Consider the following 7,240-nt stretch of genomic DNA (forward strand, 5'->3'; position numbering starts at 1 on the left):
GCATAATGCCTTCAAGGCTCATCTATGTTACAGCCTGTATCAGGATTCTCTCCTTTTTTGGCTGAGAAATATTTCCTTGGATGTATATATCACATTTTGTTCACGGATATTTGGGGTTTTCACCTTTTTTTTTTTTTTAAGATTTTATTTATTTATTCGTGAGATACACACACACACACACACACACACACACACACACACACACACACAGAGGCAGATACACAGGCAGAGGGAGAAGCAGGCTCCATGCAGGGAGCCAGACGTGGGACTCGATCCCGGGTCTCCAGGATCATGCCGTGGGCTGAAGGTGGTGCTAAACCGCTGAGCCACCCGGGCTGCCTGGCTGTTTCACCTTTTGAGTAAAAAGAGTTGGAGCAGTTAGCAGGCAGGGAAAGGGAGAAACCCAGAGCTGAATAGGAATGTCATCCACTCTCTCCTTTTACATAGAATGGGGAAAATTGTCATCCATGGAAGGACTGAATGACTCAAAGTCAAAAAGAAATCAAGTCTTCTGACCTTCGGACTGCTTTTTCTTCTAGTACCATGTGCTAGTCTGAATTCAGCTGAGTTCCCTGACAGAGGAGGAGTATGTGTGGGGCAGATGAGCAGAATCTGGAAGCCTGAGAGCAGAGGCTGGAATCCCATGGCATGATGCCACACCAGCACAGAAATGGAGCCAGAGAGATGGTTCCCAGGCAAAACTGTCAAAGCTCTTTTGGGTCTCACCTTACTGGGTCATTGATCTTTTCTTCCTTTCTATCTTTGCTCCCTTTCTTCATCTCAGCAGGATAAAAATGATCTCTGTTGACCAGGTAAAAGATGATTTAGGTGTGAGCTTCAAGTGCCCTGTGCCACCTGTGCCCCTCACAGGAGATTTATATTTTAAGGGGCAGCTTTAGAAAACTGAAAATTTTAGGAGTCAAGAGGATGGGACTGTAACAGTAGAATGGCAGCCGGGGTGAGTACTGTATTCAGGCAGGAGTCCCCTCCTCTGCTTGCTGGTGTGGTTAGAAGGTTGCAGAGATAAGTGGGTGGGAAAGTGTCTGCCCAGCTTCCCCTCCCTCTCAAGAAGGGAGGCTCAGTCACAGATGCATTAGGGCTTTTTTTTTCTTCTTCTTCTTCTTCTTCTTCTTCTTTCTTTTTCAGAATTTGATATTAGCTTCTTTGAGATAAAATGTATCTTGTGGTTATTTTACCAACCATCGTGTGTGCATTGTCACTTTCTGCACATAGTCAGTTCTCAGTCAAAACCGGGAAGGCAATTAACCACTGGCCAAATATTTTAGACTTGTGTGAAGGAGCCAGGGATAATAGAAGGGCTTTTGGTGCTACTTTATCCTTGATCATGGGTCAATAATGAGTATTATCATTGAAGAACACCTTCCTCTTTTAAAGTTTGACGGTGAACACTGAATAAGGTATACTTCATTAAGTATTTACCTTATTTTTCTTTACCCGTTTTTATTAGTATCTCTCACACACACGCGCGCGCATACACACACACACACACACACATTACCTGGCTCTTGTATAATATGTAGAGCATAACAAAATCCAGATTGTACCAGAATCCTCTTAAACTTCCTCCAATGATTCTTTTTTATATAGAGTGCCCCAGTTGCCTCTGATATCAGCTATTACCCATGAATAAACGCAAGTACACATCAATCCCTATAAGGGAATTGGAGTTTATGAAAAAGTAATTTTACTTCCTTCTTAGATATTTTTTTCATACTGGGTGTGTGTTTGTGTGTGTTTGTGTGTGCATCATTTCTGTGAAAACCAAATCCTTTCAAGTCCGAAGTGGAATGTATAGAACAATAAGGGCAACTACTGTTTGGTTAGTGTTTTAAGGTTGGTGGTACACATTATCCTCATTTGATCCTCATATCAGCAGTGGGAGCTTGTCAAAATGGGAAATAGTTGCTAATTTATAATGTGGAAACTAACTCTCAGGCATAACTTGCAAAAGGCATAAACTAGCTGATTTGGACCAGAGTCTTTTAATTCCAAATCCCAAGCTTTCCGCACTATATTATGTGCTAGTCATCACTATCTGCATATCTCTACTAGACTGGTAGTTTATTTTCAATACCCAATTAACTTGAAATCTCTGTTAAAACCAACAAATGTAGCAAATGGCAATCTTACATCTCATCTTAAATGTGTGTTTCTTTCAAATGGTTGCCTAATCAGGTTTGCTATGCTTAAATAAGGCTGAAATGTACTTCATTGTAGATATACTCTTAAAATGAACTATACTTTTTAAAAATGTTTCACTATAAACATTTAAAAAAATCACTTAACACTCCGCAAGGTTTGGAAATAAGATTTTTAAAAAGGTTAAAATTGAAAAACACAGCTAAAATGTCAGTAAAGTGTACTTATAGGACTTTTACCAAATCAGTGCCTAAAATGTGTTTTTCCTTTTTTTTTTTAGATTTTATTTATTTATTCATGAGACACACACAGAGAGAGAGAGAGGTAGAGCCATAGGCAGAGGGAGAAGCAGGCTGCCTGCAGGGAGCACAATGTGGGACTTGATCCTGGGACTCCAGGATCATGCCCTGAGCTGAAGGCAGGTGCTCAACCACTGAGCCACCCCAGGCGTCCCTAAAATGTTTTCTCAACTCAAAATTATCCAAGCCTACACACCTAAGAGAAGCCCTTTGGGGTTTACTTTTCCCTTATTATTTATGATAATTATTCAGTTTGTCCTTTATATAAATAGATATGATACATACTGAGAGAATACTTATCTACAGAACAGTAAATAATTATGATGCCTTTTTTTTCCTGCCCCAAATACTTTAAATACATTACTTGGTTTCACTTTTATATGATCTCATTAATTTTTTGCCTATTTTACTAAAGAAATTTTCTCTTTTTAAAAAAATTTTTTATTTCTTACTAAATTATACTCCCCTCCACCAAAGTGTAACAGAGTCAACAGGCTAGTTGTACAGTAATGAGAAAACCAACAAGGATCTCCTTCAGAGTAAGGCTGAAGGGAAACAATTTGTAGTAGTTAAGATTTATTCCCTTATACCCCCCCTCCAAATATTACATCTCTCAACAAAGAATTCTTGTTTAACTTTATTGAAAGTGTGTAGCAGGGTGGTGTTTAGAAATACTACAGATCTAAATGTACATATGTAACACTGCTAGCTCAGAAGGAGCACAAGGAAAATGATAATTTCAATTTGTTACCATGACATCTCTTAAACAAAAGAAAAATATTAAGAGTACAGGATATTTTTTTAAGTCAGTATCAGGACAATTTCCTAACATATTGATAATTGCTGTCCTAAAAATTAATAATAACAATCAAGGATCAGAACGTCCACCATAATGTTCTTTCCTTCCACTATCATTTTTTGGCATTTAGTTTCAGCTCAGTTTTAAAGTTTCAGAGCCTGGGCTTAACATGAACATTTCTGCCCCTTAACGTTAAACAGGGAGCTACTGTTCCAGAATTTCACTTCACAAACCACACACACGATGGCTGCTAAAAAAGATTTATGGTTAATCGTGACAAAAACATCAGAATGGTCTAAGCAAAATTTATATCATTTTTTAAACAAGTTATTCTTCTAGAGAAACTTCTGATTAAATGAGGAGCATTCAAAACTGAAAAACACAGCAACATAAGATAAATCTGTCAGTAGATACCTAAGGCGACTCTAATTTTTGTTTTCCTACGCCGGTCGCTGAATTCTTAGAGGGTCCGACCAGTACTGCCAAGGACCGTCCTGGGGAGCTGGGAACAATGGTGAGCGGGATGCAGCAGCCCGGTTCCGAGGAGCTGGTGTGGGCTGGAGCACCCCGGGCGCACAGCAGGCGAGCGCAGCGCAGGGCGACGGGTGCACCCTGCTGGGAGGGACGCCACCGGCCCTTCACTCGGGGTTAGGAGGTGAGGGAAAGGAAGGAAGCCACCTCTTACGAAAGGAGGAGGCCGGGGCGTGTTGCCGAAGCTGGGGAGGACCGTCGCCCTGGAGAACCGAGAGCCACTCAGGTGGGCTGGAGCTCGGGGAAGGGGGGGGGGAGTGGGGAGCGGCCGCAGGTGGACGATCCTGCTGGAGACAGGATTCGGAGGCCCTTGCGAAGCGGATCTAGGGAGACGGGACTTATCCTGAAGGCAACGGAGATTTCCTAGAAGATGTGAAACGGGAACAGCGTGATCGGATTCACTCTACGGGAAAGCATAGCTGTCGGGCCGCAGGGTCGAGGTGGGGGAGGGGCGGGGCCGGAGCCGACGGACCTAACGAGCCGAAAACCACGGCGCTCCAGGTGGAAGGCGCTGGGGGCCTGTACCAGGAAGCCGGAGCGTGGCAGGAGCGACGGGCGGACGACCAGGGGGACGCGAGTAAAACGGACCGTGGGCCTCGACGACTGCGGGACGGGGCTGGGGGCTGAGACCAGGCTGCAGGGAAGCAGTTTGGAAGCAGGGAAGTTTGCAGGAAAGGTGCGGGGCTCCGCTTAGGGCACGCAGACTGTGAGGCTTCTGCGGCACCCAAGTCCCATCTATCCGGACCCCAGAAGAGGGCGGTCTGGGAGCAGGACGACCGGCTGCGAGGGGACCAGACACCCTCTAAGGTGCGCACGGGAGGGACGACGGCCCAGGACAGCTGGGAGCCCTGGGAGCCCCGCCCCCCGCCCCCCCCCCCCGGACAATGCTCATATTCCACTTTTCTTCAAATACACGCTGAATCACAGAACGCGCTGCGACATAAGCAGGGGGAGTTCATTGCTCTACTTTTTTCAGGTGACAAAAGTGAGACTTTGGGCAGGGCTGGTTCACGGTCCTTCCCGTCTCCAGCCGAGAGCCCCCGCTCTGCCCGGCTGCTGAAGCATATTCTTTCTCAAAATTTCGGTAGAGCGGGTCACGGAAATGGGATGTTCCTTTTTAGACGCCTTTTGTTCTTTTTCTCCCAATCCTCGTGAAATACAGTGATCAATGTTCAGTTCTAATAAGATACCACCAGGCATCGAAAATACGTAAAAACAAAAACAGGATTCGGATAGAGGAAAATTTTAGAGCCCAGCGCCACCAGAACGCACACGACTTCTTCAAGTTCTCTGAGCCGCGTGAAGGAACCTCGACAGATTCCGGCTTCACGCTTAGGACTCGGCTCGTCCATCCCCGCCCTCCCCGCTCGAGGACGAGCCCGAGCGCCCCCCCGCCCGCTCCCGTCGCTCCCGTCCCGCCCCGCCCCCCTCCGGCCGCACCACCTGCTCCCGTCTGCCCGCTCGCGCCGGTTCTCACGCGCGGCCCGCGGGCCTCCCCGCCGCTCGGGCCTCGGAGCCCGGCCGCCGCCCGCGCAGCCTCCCGGCCCCTCCCGCCCCCCTCGGCGCCGCGCCCCCCGCGAAGCTCCCCCCCCGCCCCGCCCCCCGCGAGGACTTCGGAGGCGGGCCCCGGCCGGACGCCGCTGATTGGCTGCGTCCCCGGCCCCGCCCCGTGCACGCGCAGGAGGTGGGGCGGGACCCGGCGCGTGCGCGCGCGCGCGGCGCGGTCCCGCGGGCGGAGCGTCCGTGACCCGCGTGCCGGCCTCGGCGTCCGGGCCCCGGCGTCCGGGAGGCGGGGGCGGGCGGCGGGCGGCGGCCGCGGCGGCGGGGTGTGCTCGGCTGGGGACTCACGCGGCCCCCCCGCCCCGCCCCGGCCCGGCCCCGCCTTCGCCCCGGCGGCGCTCCCCAGCCGCGGCCGGTCGGGCGCCCCGCGGGGCCCGGGAGCTGCCCGAGGGGCCGTCGTCGTCGCCGGCCCGGTAGCCCGGATGTCGCTGCCCCCCGCGGCGGGGCCGCCGACGCGCTCCCGGCCCCGGAGGAGGCTCGTCTTAAAGGGACAGCGCCGAGTTCGTGCCGGCGTGGGCGGCGCCTCCTGCCCTCCGTGCGCGACCCGCGCCCCGGGCCCCTGCGCCGGGCGGGGCTGCCCCGGGATGGCCGCCGCTGGCCGCCCGCGGGCCGGGGTGCTCGGGCGAGCTCGCCGCCGGGGCCGGGGCCGGGGCCGGGGCCGGGGCCGGGGCCGGGGCCGGGGCCGGGGCCGGGGGCGCCGCGCGGGGCGGCGAGGCGCCGGCCTGTGATTGGCCGAGGCCGCGGTGAATGCAGGACATTGTCTGGCGGCGGCCGCCTCCGAGCGAGCACGACGGGTGCGGGCGGCGCGGGTCTGCGGCCGCCGGGGCGCCGGGCCGGGGCTTCCGAGCGGGGGCGGGGGCGGGGGCGGGGGGGCGCCTCGGAGCACAGGGTCAGCCCCAACGAGGAAATGAGATCATCGTGTTGCAGATACGGGCTTCCTTTAAGGCGAAAACCATGCAGGTGATTGAAAGGGGCCAACTGTTGTACAAGCGCGTCCTTTGGTTCAGGCGTGGGAGGCCCCGGCTCTCCCGTGCACAGCGCCACGCCGCCCGTTCACACGTGCGTATCCACGCGGAGGCCGGGACCGTGCGGCGGCGCGTCTCCCCGGGCCTTGGCCTCCGGGCTCGTGAGAAGGACACGCGGGGCTGGTGGCTTTGCGAGTTCGTTCCTATTGTTAGGAGGACTCTGACGCCGGCCCTAGACCCGGAATCCTGTTGTGCCCTACGTGTCGGGTCACCTCTCAGGGTCTCGGGATGAACGAGATCTTGTAAAGAGCCCTCGAGGAGATGGGAGCGCCCAGAGCCTGCCTGGACGGAGAGGAGGCCTGTACGTGGGATTGTGCAGTGAAGGGAAATGAGCGCAGGACAGGGGTGTATGCAGACCAGTCAGTTATTAGTCTGTGAAGAGCAGGGTTTTCTCTCATCCTAGACACGTTTTCTGGGTAAAGGAATATTATGGTAAAGAATAGCCCTCTTTCCTGTTTTGTTCCCAGTATCAAAGGACTGGAAAGATGGCAAGGGAAAGAAGGCACGAATGAAGAGAGAGACACAAATGGGAACTATTTGGAGAGTTTTGAATGAAGCTAAGTTGTATTTGCTTTTTTAAAAAGCTGTACAGGAGAAATTATCGTAGAGTTAAAATTAAGCAGACTCGTGTTAACACAGATTGCGTGTGTTTGCACATGTGTGTCCATATATAGACATGCATACACATATAAAATATATAAACATATACATGCATACATATATATTTAGGTGTTTTATTTTTAAGATGGTTAATTCCAGGATAGTTGACGTACAGTATTGCATTAGTTTCATGTGTACAAAATAGTGATTCAACAATTCCATGCGTCAATACAGGTTTATTGTAATATGTTGTAACTTCAGTTGGA

General features: G+C 51.4%; 1 long non-coding RNA gene across 1 annotated transcript; it reads right to left on the minus strand.

Annotated features, from left to right (window-relative positions):
* Positions 1–3,080: 3,080 nt before the first annotated feature.
* Positions 3,081–4,799, minus strand: LOC144300228 (uncharacterized). Its single transcript, XR_013366819.1, has 2 exons — positions 4,262–4,799; positions 3,081–4,152 (listed from the first exon to the last, which is right to left on the minus strand). It is a non-coding gene; the product is annotated as an uncharacterized LOC144300228 (long non-coding RNA).
* Positions 4,800–7,240: the final 2,441 nt, after the last annotated feature.

The sequence above is a fragment of the Canis aureus genome, chromosome 28 (assembly GCF_053574225.1).
Source record: "Canis aureus isolate CA01 chromosome 28, VMU_Caureus_v.1.0, whole genome shotgun sequence".
Classification (NCBI taxonomy): Eukaryota; Metazoa; Chordata; class Mammalia; order Carnivora; family Canidae; genus Canis; species Canis aureus.